We start from the raw sequence: 13230 nt of genomic DNA, 5'->3' as shown, positions 1-13230 counted from the left end.
TCTCCTTTAAACAAAAAGAAACACTCCTTCTTTTAATTTTTTTGGGAGGGGGGGTAAATAAACTTAACGGCGGTGGGGTGTAAAAGGAGGTGAGACCAATTGATTTTGCTGTTCATAACGTACTTATAAGGAGCCTCCGTTGCTCAGGCGGCAGCGCGCTGGCCTCTCACAGCTGGGTTCCGTGGATCCCGGTCACTCCATGTGACATTCGTGCTGGACAAAACGGAGGCGGGACAGGTTTTTCTCCGGATACTTCGCTTTTCCCTGTCATCATTCATTCCAGCAACACTGTCCAATATTTCATTTCATTTGTCATTCATCGATCATTGTCCCAAAGGAGTGCTTCGGCAGCCGGCACAATTCCTACTGTCGCCGCTAGATGGGGCTTTATTCATTCCATTCCTGACCCTGTCGAATGACTGGAAACAGGCTGTATATTTTCGATGTACTTATTCTGATCATAAACCGATCTTTTTAATCTTTCCTGGGTTCGTTTTCAACAGCCAACTTTTCCTTCGGAGAACGTTCTTATATTACAGTAGATTCTCCTGGCATATGAATAAAAATTTAAACACATTTGAAATAAACGATAGGAATGAGATTGACCGTCCAATTGTTCACTTCTATAATAAGGTCAATAATGCACGGAAGTATGTCATTTGTATCGCCAGAAATCCCGCACACTTGCCTACGCGCGACATTGGTGCTGGTCACATTCTCAACAATAACAATGGCAGCAGATGTAATTTACCGCCAAGTAGCGGTCTTGCATCTTGCTGTGGGGTCCAGAACATCTATAATAATAATAATAATAATAATAATAATAATAATAATAATAATAATAATAATAATAATGTTCTGGACCGTCGTCAAATGTGCGGACCGCGGTGGAAACGGGTCCTGGACAGGTAATGACTAAGAATGCAGTCTGGCCGTGGGTTCAGTACCGCCAAGGCACCCAAGACAACACCACGCCGGATCTCCTGAAGGATTTGTTCCATATTAAAAATGCTTATAAGGAAGATGGCAAAGATTTAGGGACCCAACTGACAGGGTGGAATACCTGGACCTAGCCTGGGAAGTACGAAATCGATTGCTGGAAAAAAAGATTGAAAAATGGGAGGAAACTTGCCATAATCTATTAGAAAACGAGTCGGATCGCGAATTTTGGCGGATTCTCGCAGAAAACGATTCAGATCGCGAATTTCGGCTGATTATATATCTAAAACAACATTCAATTCTAAATTTCAGTATAATACCGTAGCGAAGCACGGGTATCTTGCTAGTCTATATATATATAAAGTAACTTGTCCTGACTGACTGACTGATTCATCATCGCCGAGCCAAAACTACTGGACATAAATGAATGAAATTTTGAGGATATATTCATATTAAGATGTAGGTGCTCGCTAAGAGAGGATTTTTGGATATTCCGTCGCTAAGGGGGTGAAAAGGGGGTGTGAAATTTTAAAATGAGTGTATCTATATCTCAAAACTTTATAAGTTTACACATGTGAAAATTGGTATATAGAATCTTCTTTAAAAATAAGGAAACCCGTATTTTTTTATTTTCAGAAAATCCCAATAGGATGGGTGAAAGAGGGTAAAAAAGGGGTTGAATGCCATTTAATCAGGATACCGGTACTTATATCTCAAAAACCGCAGACATTACAGACCTGAAAATTGGAACTTTTGTTCGCTTTTAAAAATTAAGAAACACGTATTTTTTTGTTTTTGGAAAATCCAATTAATAGGAGGGTGAAAAGGGGGGTTAATTTTTTAAATGAGTGCATCTATATCTCAAAACTTTTAAAGTTTACAGATGTAAAAATTGGTATTTAGAATGTTCATTAAAAATAAAGAAACACGTATTTCTTTGTTTTCGGAAAATCCCAATAGGAGGGGTAAAAAGAGGTGAAAAAAGGGTTGAATGCCTTTAAAGAGAATGCTTATATCTCAGAAACTGAAGATATTACAGACTTGAAATTTGGTGTTTGGGATCTCCTTTAAAAATAAAGAAACACGTATTTTTTGTTTTTGGAAAATACAATTCATGGTGGGGCTGAAAAGGGGGTGAAATTTTAAAATGGGTGTATCTATATCTCAAAACTTTTAAAGTTTGTAGATGTAAAATTTGGTATTTAGAATCTCCTTTAAAAATAAAGAAACACATATTTTTTTCTTTTCGGAAAATCCCAATAGGAAGGGTGGAAAAGGGTGAAAAACGGGTTGAATGCCTTTAATGTAGCTACTTATATTTCAGAACCTGAAGATATTACAGACCTGAAAACTGGTGTTTGGAATCTCCTTTAAAAATAAAGAAACACGTATTTTTTAGTTTCGGAAAAACCAATTAATGGGGGGGGGTGAAAAGAGGGCTTATTTTTAAAATGGGTGTATCTATATCTCAAAACTTTTAAAGTTTATAGATTAAAAATTGGTATTTAGAATCTCCTTTAAAAATAAAGAAACATGTATTTTTTGTTTTCGGAAAATCCCAATAGTAAGGGTGGAAAAGGGTGAAAAAAAGATTGAATGCCTTTAATGAGTCTAACTATATTTCAGAACCTGGAGATATTACAGACCTGAAAATTGGTATTTGGGATCTACTTTAAAACTAAAGAAGCAGGTATTTTTTCGTTTTTGGAAAATCCAAATATGGGGGTGAAAAGGGGGGGTGAATTTTTAAAATAAGTGTGTCTACATATTAAAACTTTAAAAGTTTACAGATGTAAAAATTGGTATTTAGAATTTCCCTTAAAAATGAAGGAAAACGTATTTTTTTCTTTTCTGTAAATCCCAATAGGATGGGTTTAAAAGGGTGAATAATAGGTTGAATGCATTTAATGAGGATACATATATCTCAGAAACTGAAGATATTACAGAACTGAAAATTTGTATATGGGATCTCCTTTAAAAACAAAGAAACACGTATTTGTTTTGCTTTTGGTAAATCCAATTAATGGCGGTTGAACAGGAGTGACAAATTGGGGTGAATTTTTTGAAAGACTATATCTACAGAATATCTGAGAAACGTAAATTGTTGCAGACGTAAAAAGTGTGTATTTAGAATCTCCTGTAAATGTAAAGAAACATAGGTGATTTGTATTTGGAAACTCCACTTAAGGGGAACTAAAAGTGGTGAAATTTTAAAATGAGAATTTCTACAGTATATCTCAAAAAAGTTAACATGTTACAGAATTGAAAAATTGTATTCTTTATGTTATTAAAAATAAAGAAACATGTATTTTTAGTTTTCGGAAATGCCACTTGGGTGGAGGGGGGGGGTAAAATTGACTGAAGATAGTGTTGATTTATTATAATTAGGCTACTGATATCTCAAAAATGAAGATGTTACAGACGTGAAATTTGATGTTTTGAATCTGCTTTAAAAAGTAAAGAAACACGTAATTTCTGAAAATCCAATGAGGGGGTGGGGTGAAATTATTGAAAAATTAATAGACTTAATTGTATGAGAATACTTACATCTAATAAAAACTATATTTGTTACAGGCGTGAAAATTTGTATTTGGATCTCCTTTAAAATCAAAGAAAAACGCGTTTTGGGGGGGAATAATCTTGGAGGGGGCGGGAGTGAAAAGGAGTTGAGTTCCTTTCATGAGGACACATAAATCAAAAACTGAAGAAGTTAGAGTCATGATAATTGGTATTTAGAAGATACTTTACAATTAAAGAAACGAGTTTGTTGCAGGAAAATTCACTTAGGGGGGGGGTGGAGTGTGAAAGATGTGAAAATATTGAATTATTTTTATGGGGATACTTATATCTCAAAACTGAAGGTTATAGACGTGAACAATGGAGTTTGGAATCTCTTTTAAACATAAAGAAACACGCCTTCTTTTCTTTTTTGCGTGGGGGGGGGGGATGAAACTAACGACGGTGGGGTGTAAAAGGAGGTTAGACCAATTGATTTTACTGTATATTCATTCCATTCCTGACCCTGTCGAATGACTGGAAACAGGCTGTGGATTTTCGGTGTACTTATTCTGAGCATAAACCGATCATTTTTAATCTTTCCTGGGTTCGTTTTCAAGAGCCATCTTTTCCTTCGGAGAACGTTCTTTGATTACAGTAGATTCTCCTGGCATATAAATAAAAATTAAAAACATTTGAAATAAACGATAGGAATGAGATTGACTGTCCAATTGTTCACCTCTATAATAAGGTCAATAATGCACGGAAGTATGTCATTCGTATCGCCAGAATTTCCGCGTACTTGCCTACGCGCTACATAGGTGCTGGTCACAATGTCAAAAATGACAATGGCAGCAGATGGAATTTACCGCCAATTAGCGGTCTAGCATCTTGCTGTGGGGTCCAGAACATCTATAATAATAATAATAATAATAATAATAATAATAATAATAATAATAATAATAATAATAATAATAATAATAATAATAATAATAATAATATTCTGGACCGTCGTCAAATGTGCGGACCGCGCTGGAAACGGTTCTGGACGGGTAATGACTACAAATGCAGTCCGGCCGCGGGTTCAGTACTGCCAAGGCACCCAAGAAGACACCACGCCGAATCTCCTCAAGAATTTGATCCATATTAAAAATGCTTATAGGAAAAGATTGCAAACTTTTAGGGACCGAACTGACCGGGTGGAATACATGGTCCTAGCCCGGGAAGTACGAAATCGATTGCTGGAAAGGAAGATTGAAAAATGGGAGGGAACTTGCCGTAATCTCTCAGAAAACGAGTCAGATCTCGAATTTTGACGGATTATATATAAATCGATATCCATTCAATTATAAATTTCAGTATAATACCGTAGCGAAGCACGGGTATCTTGCTAGTCTATATCTATATATATAAAATAGCTTGTCCTGACTGACTGACTGACTGACTGACTGATTCATCATCGCCGAGCCTAAACTACTGGACATAAAGAAATGAAATTTTGGGCATAGATTCATATTAAGATGTAGGTGCTCGCTAAGAAAGGGTTTTTGGATATTCCTTCGCTAAGGGGGTGAAAAGGGGGTTGGAATTTTAAAATGAGTGTATCTATATCTCAAAACTTTGAAAGTTTACAGATGTAAAAATTGGTATTTAGAATCTCCTTTAAAAATAAGGAAATACGTATTTTTTTGTTTTCAGAAAATCCCAATAGGAGGGGTGAAAACGGTAAGAATGGGGGTTGGATGCCTTTAATCAGAATACCGGTACTTATATCTCAGAAACTGAAGATATTACAGACCTGAAAATTGGTACTTTTGATCTCTTTTAAAAATAAAGAGACATGTATTTTTTTGTTTTTGAAAAATCCAATTAATGGGAGGGTGAAAAGGGGGGTGAATTTTTAAAAACAGTGCATCTATATCTCAAAACTTTTAAAGTTTACAGATGTAAAAATAGGTATTTAGAATCTTCATTAAAAATAAAGAAACACGTATTTTTTTGTTTTCGGAAAATCCCAATAGGAGGGGTGAAAAGGGGTGAAAATGGATTGAATGCATTTAATGAGGATACTTATATCTCAGAAACTGAAGATATTACAGACCTGAAAATTGATACCTTTGATCTCTTTTAAAAATAAAGAAACACGTATTTTTTTGTTTTTGGAAAATCCAAATAATGGGGGTGAAAAGGGGGGTGAATTTTTAAAATGAGTGTATCTATATCTCAAAACTTTTAAAGTTTATAGATGCAAAATATGGTATTTAGAGTCTCCTTTAAAAATAACGAAACACTTTTTTTTCCGGAAAATCTCGATAGGAAGGGTGGAAAAGGGTGAAAAAGAGGTTGAATGCCTTTAACGAGGCTACTTATATTTCAGAACCTGAAGATATTACAGACCTGAAAATTGGTATTGGGGATCCACTTTAAAAATAAGGAAACACGTATATTTTCGTTTTTGACAAAATCCGGATAATGGGGGGTGAAAAGGGGGGTGAATTTTTAAAATGATTGTGTCTATATCTTAAAACTTTAAAAGTTTACAGATGTAAAAATTGGTATTTAGAATCTCCTTTAAAAGTAAAGGAATAAGTATTTTTTCGTTTTCTGTAAATCCCAATAGGAGGGGTGTAAAAGGGTGAATAGTGGGTTGAAGGCCTTTAATGAGGATACATATATCTCAGAAACTGAATATATTACAGAACTAAAAATTTGTATATGGGATCTCCTTTAAAAATAAAGAAACGCGTATTCTTGGAAAATCCGATGAAAAGGGGGGGGGGAAGAATTCTAAAATTAATTGACTTAATTGTATGAGAATACATACATCTAATAAAAACTAAAGTTGTTACGGACGTGAAAATTGGTATTTTGATCTCCTTTAAAAACAAAGAAATACGCGTTTTGTGGGGGAAACCATCTTGGGGGGCGGGAGTGGAAAGGAGTTGAATTCCTTTCATGAGGACACATAAATCAAAAACTGAAGAAGTTAGAGTCGTGATAATTGGTATTTAGAAGATCCTTTACTATTAAAGAAACAAGTATTTTTTGCCGGAAAATTCACTTAAGGGGGGGGGGGAGGAGAAGTGTGAAAGGAAGTAAAAAAAAAAGCGAATTATTTTTATGGGGATACTTATATCCCAAAACTCAAGGTAATAGACGTGAACATTGGGGTTTGGAATCTCCTTTAAACATAAAGAAACACTCCTTCTTTTAATTTTTTTGGGAGGGGGGGTAAATAAACTTAACGGCGGTGGGGTGTAAAAGGAGGTGAGACCAATTGATTTTGCTGTTCATAACGTACTTATAAGGAGCCTCCGTTGCTCAGGCGGCAGCGCGCTGGCCTCTCACAGCTGGGTTCCGTGGATCCCGGTCACTCCATGTGACATTCGTGCTGGACAAAACGGAGGCGGGACAGGTTTTTCTCCGGATACTTCGCTTTTCCCTGTCATCATTCATTCCAGCAACACTGTCCAATATTTCATTTCATTTGTCATTCATCGATCATTGTCCCAAAGGAGTGCTTCGGCAGCCGGCACAATTCCTACTGTCGCCGCTAGATGGGGCTTTATTCATTCCATTCCTGACCCTGTCGAATGACTGGAAACAGGCTGTATATTTTCGATGTACTTATTCTGATCATAAACCGATCTTTTTAATCTTTCCTGGGTTCGTTTTCAACAGCCAACTTTTCCTTCGGAGAACGTTCTTATATTACAGTAGATTCTCCTGGCATATGAATAAAAATTTAAACACATTTGAAATAAACGATAGGAATGAGATTGACCGTCCAATTGTTCACTTCTATAATAAGGTCAATAATGCACGGAAGTATGTCATTTGTATCGCCAGAAATCCCGCACACTTGCCTACGCGCGACATTGGTGCTGGTCACATTCTCAACAATAACAATGGCAGCAGATGTAATTTACCGCCAAGTAGCGGTCTTGCATCTTGCTGTGGGGTCCAGAACATCTATAATAATAATAATAATAATAATAATAATAATAATAATAATAATAATAATAATGTTCTGGACCGTCGTCAAATGTGCGGACCGCGGTGGAAACGGGTCCTGGACAGGTAATGACTAAGAATGCAGTCTGGCCGTGGGTTCAGTACCGCCAAGGCACCCAAGACAACACCACGCCGGATCTCCTGAAGGATTTGTTCCATATTAAAAATGCTTATAAGGAAGATGGCAAAGATTTAGGGACCCAACTGACAGGGTGGAATACCTGGACCTAGCCTGGGAAGTACGAAATCGATTGCTGGAAAAAAAGATTGAAAAATGGGAGGAAACTTGCCATAATCTATTAGAAAACGAGTCGGATCGCGAATTTTGGCGGATTCTCGCAGAAAACGATTCAGATCGCGAATTTCGGCTGATTATATATCTAAAACAACATTCAATTCTAAATTTCAGTATAATACCGTAGCGAAGCACGGGTATCTTGCTAGTCTATATATATATAAAGTAACTTGTCCTGACTGACTGACTGATTCATCATCGCCGAGCCAAAACTACTGGACATAAATGAATGAAATTTTGAGGATATATTCATATTAAGATGTAGGTGCTCGCTAAGAGAGGATTTTTGGATATTCCGTCGCTAAGGGGGTGAAAAGGGGGTGTGAAATTTTAAAATGAGTGTATCTATATCTCAAAACTTTATAAGTTTACACATGTGAAAATTGGTATATAGAATCTTCTTTAAAAATAAGGAAACCCGTATTTTTTTATTTTCAGAAAATCCCAATAGGATGGGTGAAAGAGGGTAAAAAAGGGGTTGAATGCCATTTAATCAGGATACCGGTACTTATATCTCAAAAACCGCAGACATTACAGACCTGAAAATTGGAACTTTTGTTCGCTTTTAAAAATTAAGAAACACGTATTTTTTTGTTTTTGGAAAATCCAATTAATAGGAGGGTGAAAAGGGGGGTTAATTTTTTAAATGAGTGCATCTATATCTCAAAACTTTTAAAGTTTACAGATGTAAAAATTGGTATTTAGAATGTTCATTAAAAATAAAGAAACACGTATTTCTTTGTTTTCGGAAAATCCCAATAGGAGGGGTAAAAAGAGGTGAAAAAAGGGTTGAATGCCTTTAAAGAGAATGCTTATATCTCAGAAACTGAAGATATTACAGACTTGAAATTTGGTGTTTGGGATCTCCTTTAAAAATAAAGAAACACGTATTTTTTGTTTTTGGAAAATACAATTCATGGTGGGGCTGAAAAGGGGGTGAAATTTTAAAATGGGTGTATCTATATCTCAAAACTTTTAAAGTTTGTAGATGTAAAATTTGGTATTTAGAATCTCCTTTAAAAATAAAGAAACACATATTTTTTTCTTTTCGGAAAATCCCAATAGGAAGGGTGGAAAAGGGTGAAAAACGGGTTGAATGCCTTTAATGTAGCTACTTATATTTCAGAACCTGAAGATATTACAGACCTGAAAACTGGTGTTTGGAATCTCCTTTAAAAATAAAGAAACACGTATTTTTTAGTTTCGGAAAAACCAATTAATGGGGGGGGGTGAAAAGAGGGCTTATTTTTAAAATGGGTGTATCTATATCTCAAAACTTTTAAAGTTTATAGATTAAAAATTGGTATTTAGAATCTCCTTTAAAAATAAAGAAACATGTATTTTTTGTTTTCGGAAAATCCCAATAGTAAGGGTGGAAAAGGGTGAAAAAAAGATTGAATGCCTTTAATGAGTCTAACTATATTTCAGAACCTGGAGATATTACAGACCTGAAAATTGGTATTTGGGATCTACTTTAAAACTAAAGAAGCAGGTATTTTTTCGTTTTTGGAAAATCCAAATATGGGGGTGAAAAGGGGGGGTGAATTTTTAAAATAAGTGTGTCTACATATTAAAACTTTAAAAGTTTACAGATGTAAAAATTGGTATTTAGAATTTCCCTTAAAAATGAAGGAAAACGTATTTTTTTCTTTTCTGTAAATCCCAATAGGATGGGTTTAAAAGGGTGAATAATAGGTTGAATGCATTTAATGAGGATACATATATCTCAGAAACTGAAGATATTACAGAACTGAAAATTTGTATATGGGATCTCCTTTAAAAACAAAGAAACACGTATTTGTTTTGCTTTTGGTAAATCCAATTAATGGCGGTTGAACAGGAGTGACAAATTGGGGTGAATTTTTTGAAAGACTATATCTACAGAATATCTGAGAAACGTAAATTGTTGCAGACGTAAAAAGTGTGTATTTAGAATCTCCTGTAAATGTAAAGAAACATAGGTGATTTGTATTTGGAAACTCCACTTAAGGGGAACTAAAAGTGGTGAAATTTTAAAATGAGAATTTCTACAGTATATCTCAAAAAAGTTAACATGTTACAGAATTGAAAAATTGTATTCTTTATGTTATTAAAAATAAAGAAACATGTATTTTTAGTTTTCGGAAATGCCACTTGGGTGGAGGGGGGGGGGTAAAATTGACTGAAGATAGTGTTGATTTATTATAATTAGGCTACTGATATCTCAAAAATGAAGATGTTACAGACGTGAAATTTGATGTTTTGAATCTGCTTTAAAAAGTAAAGAAACACGTAATTTCTGAAAATCCAATGAGGGGGTGGGGTGAAATTATTGAAAAATTAATAGACTTAATTGTATGAGAATACTTACATCTAATAAAAACTATATTTGTTACAGGCGTGAAAATTTGTATTTGGATCTCCTTTAAAATCAAAGAAAAACGCGTTTTGGGGGGGAATAATCTTGGAGGGGGCGGGAGTGAAAAGGAGTTGAGTTCCTTTCATGAGGACACATAAATCAAAAACTGAAGAAGTTAGAGTCATGATAATTGGTATTTAGAAGATACTTTACAATTAAAGAAACGAGTTTGTTGCAGGAAAATTCACTTAGGGGGGGGGGGTGGAGTGTGAAAGATGTGAAAATATTGAATTATTTTTATGGGGATACTTATATCTCAAAACTGAAGGTTATAGACGTGAACAATGGAGTTTGGAATCTCTTTTAAACATAAAGAAACACGCCTTCTTTTCTTTTTTGCGTGGGGGGGGGGATGAAACTAACGACGGTGGGGTGTAAAAGGAGGTTAGACCAATTGATTTTACTGTATATTCATTCCATTCCTGACCCTGTCGAATGACTGGAAACAGGCTGTGGATTTTCGGTGTACTTATTCTGAGCATAAACCGATCATTTTTAATCTTTCCTGGGTTCGTTTTCAAGAGCCATCTTTTCCTTCGGAGAACGTTCTTTGATTACAGTAGATTCTCCTGGCATATAAATAAAAATTAAAAACATTTGAAATAAACGATAGGAATGAGATTGACTGTCCAATTGTTCACCTCTATAATAAGGTCAATAATGCACGGAAGTATGTCATTCGTATCGCCAGAATTTCCGCGTACTTGCCTACGCGCTACATAGGTGCTGGTCACAATGTCAAAAATGACAATGGCAGCAGATGGAATTTACCGCCAATTAGCGGTCTAGCATCTTGCTGTGGGGTCCAGAACATCTATAATAATAATAATAATAATAATAATAATAATAATAATAATAATAATAATAATAATAATAATAATAATAATAATAATAATAATAATAATAATAATAATAATAATATTCTGGACCGTCGTCAAATGTGCGGACCGCGCTGGAAACGGTTCTGGACGGGTAATGACTACAAATGCAGTCCGGCCGCGGGTTCAGTACTGCCAAGGCACCCAAGAAGACACCACGCCGAATCTCCTCAAGAATTTGATCCATATTAAAAATGCTTATAGGAAAAGATTGCAAACTTTTAGGGACCGAACTGACCGGGTGGAATACATGGTCCTAGCCCGGGAAGTACGAAATCGATTGCTGGAAAGGAAGATTGAAAAATGGGAGGGAACTTGCCGTAATCTCTCAGAAAACGAGTCAGATCTCGAATTTTGACGGATTATATATAAATCGATATCCATTCAATTATAAATTTCAGTATAATACCGTAGCGAAGCACGGGTATCTTGCTAGTATATATATAAAATAGCTTGTCCTGACTGACTGACTGATTCATCATCGCCGAGCCAAAACTACTGGACATAATGAAATGAAATTTTGGGGATGCATTCATATTAAGATGTAGGTGCTCGCTAAGAGAGGATTTTTGGATATTCCGTTGCTAAAGGGGTGAAAAGGGGGGGTGAAGTTTTAAAATGAGTGCACCTATATCTTAAAACTTTAAAAGTTTACAAATGTAAAAATTGGTATTTAGAATCTTCTTTGAAAATAAGGAAACACGTATTTTTTTGTTTTCAGAAAATCCCAATAGGAGGGGTGAAAAAGGGTGAAAATGGGGGAAAATGTGTTGAATGCCTTTAATCAGGATACCGGTACTTATATCTCAGAAACTGAAGATATTACAGACCTGAAAATTGGTACTTTTGATCTCTTTTAAAAATAAAGAAACACGTATTTTTTTGTTTTTGGAAAATCTAATTAATGGGAGGGTGAAAAGGGGGTGAATTTTTAAAATTTGTGAATCTATATCTCCAAACTTTTAAAGTTTGCAGATGTAAAAATTGGTATTTAGAATCTTCATTAAAAATAAAGAAACACGTATTTTTTTGTTTTCGGAAAATCGCAATAGGAGGTATGAAAAGGGGTGAAAAAGGGGTTGAATGCCTTTAATGAGGCTACTTATATCTCAGAAAATGAGGATATTACAGACCTGAAAATTGGTGTTTGGGATCTCCTTTAAAAATAAAGAAACACGTATTTTTTGTTTTTGGAAAACCCAATTAAGGGGGGTAAAAAAGGGGTAATATTTTAAAATGAGTGTATCTATATCTCAAAACTTTTAAAGGTTATAGGTGTAAAAATAGGTATTTAGAATCTCCATTAAAGATAAAGAAACACGTATATTTTGTTTTCGGAAAATCCTAATAGGAAGGGTGGAAAAGGTTGAAAAAGGGGTCGAATGCATTTCATGAGTCTACTTATATTTCAGAACCTGAAGATATTACAGACCTGAAAATTGGTGTTTGGGATCTCCTTTAAAAATAAATAAATACGTATTTTTTGTTTGTGCAAAATACAATTAATGGGGGGGGGTGAAAAGGGGGTGATTTTTTAAAATGAGTGTATCTATATCTCAAAACTTTTTAAGTTTATAGATGTAAAAATTGGTATTTAGAATCTCCTTTAAAAATAAAGAAACACGTATTCTTTTGTTTTCGGAAAATCCCAATAGGAAGGGTGTAAAAGGGTGAATAATGGGTTGAATGCCTTTCATGAGGATACTTATATTTCAGAACCTGAAGATATTACAAACCTGAAAATTGGTATTTTGAATCTACTTTAAAAGTAAAGAAACAGGTATTTTTTCGTTTTTGGAAAATCCAAATATTGGGGGGTGAAAACGGGGGTGAATTTTTTAAAATGAGTGTGTCTACATCTTAAAACTTTAAAATTTACAGATGTAAAAATTGGTGGTTAGAATCTCCTCTAAAAATAAAGGAACACGTATTTTTTTGTTTCCAGTAAGTCCTAATAGGAGGGGTGTAAAAGGGTGAAAAATGTGTTGAATGCCTTTAATGAGGATACACATATCTCAGAAATGAAAGATATTATAGAACTGATAATTCGCATATGGGATCTCCTTTAAAAATAAAGAAACACGTATTTTTTAGTTTTTGGAAAAGCCAATTAATGGCGGTTAAACAGGAGTGACAAATTGGGGTGAATTTTTTGAAAGACTATATCTACAGAATATCCTGGAATCGTAAAATGTTACAGACGTAAAAAG

This window comes from Anabrus simplex, chromosome 2 (genome assembly GCF_040414725.1).
Source record: "Anabrus simplex isolate iqAnaSimp1 chromosome 2, ASM4041472v1, whole genome shotgun sequence".
Lineage (NCBI taxonomy): Eukaryota > Metazoa > Arthropoda > Insecta > Orthoptera > Tettigoniidae > Anabrus > Anabrus simplex.
Note: the sequence above shows the minus strand (reverse complement) of the source record.